Consider the following 2,246-nt stretch of genomic DNA (forward strand, 5'->3'; position numbering starts at 1 on the left):
CTCCTATACCTACAAAATTCGTATAATTTCACTTCAAACACCCCCTCGACACCCACAAAGACTTATAATTTCTCTTGCATTACACCTTCCATACCTTCTCAGAGAAAATTACAAGCCAATCAGAAACACAAAATACTACATCACAAAGAGTTTGCGGTCCAAAGTTTAGTTTGGAAGAAGATACAACTATCTGCAAAGCTTATGTAGTATTTACGCTTGATCCAATCAATGGTGTCCAACAACCATATCATACGCTTTGGGAAAATATTTTTACACAATTCTGTCAGGAAACTGGGAATCCAAAAAGTCGTGATGCTTCCGGGTTGTCAAACCATTTTGGTAAAATCAGTAAAGACCTGAATAACTGGGTAGCTTTGATGATGCAGATGAACCGACAAAGAGGAAGCAGAGATACTGATCTTGACGTGGTAAGTTGAATTTCCATAATGTTTAATTAATTTTAAAATATTTAATCAATTTGTTGCAGTTGCAAATTGATAAATTTTTAAAACTGCAGCAACAAAAAACAAGAGAGAAATGGCAAAAATCAGAAGTTTGAGTTTCAAACACGAAGCATGCTTTCATATACTCAGAAAGCTGGACCGATATAACCCTGATATGTTTGATGGATATGTTGTACCAAAGGAATACCCTTACGAGACCGGTGGATCCCAACATGGTAGTCAATCCCAACGTAGTGGATCCAAAATGATTATCAAAAGTTCTCCTTATTCTTCTCTAGAAACAATCTCAAACCTTCAACCCAACACTGGGGCATCACTAAATGGTAATTATAATCTTAATGTTAATGGAAATGCTAATGGATGGGATGGAGTGGGCGTTAAAAAAACTAAAAAAGCTTAGAAAGGCAGCTCACGATGCTGCACAATCACCAACTTCATAATTCAACCTTCAAGATTATTTGAAAAACAAGAAAAGTACGATTTTGTTAAATTAGTTGAATTTAAGAAAATGGCTTCAGAAATGAAGAAAGGTCGTAAGGAAGTTTAAAAGAATACTTTTAATGCACACATGCGATGAATAATGGGAATGGACACTTTCAAGATGAATCTGGCACAACTGCGATTCTGGCAAGATGATTTTGATGCAATTCAAGCACATAAGGCCAGTTGACGGTGATTCTTCTGGGGAAGAAGACGTCTTAGAGGAGGATATCAATAGTGCCATTATACCGTATTAGTTTTAAATCCATGACTTAGTTGTTAGTTTAAATTACAGATGTAATCCTTTGTTTTAAATTAAATGTAATCATTTTAGTTTCAATTTCAATTTAATCCTTGGTTGTAGTTTCAAATCCAAGTACAAGAATCAAATTACCGAGACCGAAGTACATGAATCAAATTACTGGAATTAGAGTACACGAATCAAATTACACTTAAAAAAAAAAAAAATCTTACAAGTTTTTTTTCTTCCAAAATCAGACCACAAGTGGCAGTGAGAGCTTTCCTTAGTCTTAAATTTAAACCTTTGTTTTGAATTCTGTCTTCTATCATTCTATACTCTCTTGCAGGCATACCCCAGGCCGGTTAAACTTCTTTTCTCAAATCATAATCTGGATAATGAACCCAGCTTTTATCCCATCGAGTTTCCTCGATTACCATATTGTGCAAAATGATGCAGGTTAACATAATTCTATTCACTTCTATTGGTTTAAGCGAGCGATATGGTCCATAAATTATATGGAACTTTATTTTCAAAATTCCAAATGCTCGCTCCACATCCTTCCTACACGCCATCAGTTTTTTGTTAAACAACCTTTGAACACGGACAAATTCCCCGTTTATAGGTATCTCATCGTAAGCTTGAGCTAAAGTTTACCACGCTAGATAAATTCTGTCCGCAGAAAATACCCCATGTTATAGTTACTATTGTTGATGGTGAAATATGACGGTTATAGTAAAGACGATATCTCGTCTCACATTGAGCCGACAAAGGCTAGTATTTTCCAACAATTCTTATTTCACTCCCTATAATATTCAACCGATTTCAACTCCAAAACCACACTTTCTCAAAATTTTGTGCCAAAAATTTCTCAAAAAAATGTATACTAGAATTTGTGGTCTTGAATTTACTAAAGAAGAGGATTTAACTATATGCAAAGCTTACGTTTTTCATAGAGTACAAAATGTTATGCGTGATCAACACATGCCAGACACGTATTTTTGGTAAAACATTTTCACAATGTTAATTTCAAAAACGGGGAACCCCGAAAACCGAGATACTGG

The sequence above is a fragment of the Papaver somniferum genome, chromosome 2 (genome assembly GCF_003573695.1).
Source record: "Papaver somniferum cultivar HN1 chromosome 2, ASM357369v1, whole genome shotgun sequence".
Taxonomy (NCBI): domain Eukaryota; kingdom Viridiplantae; phylum Streptophyta; class Magnoliopsida; order Ranunculales; family Papaveraceae; genus Papaver; species Papaver somniferum.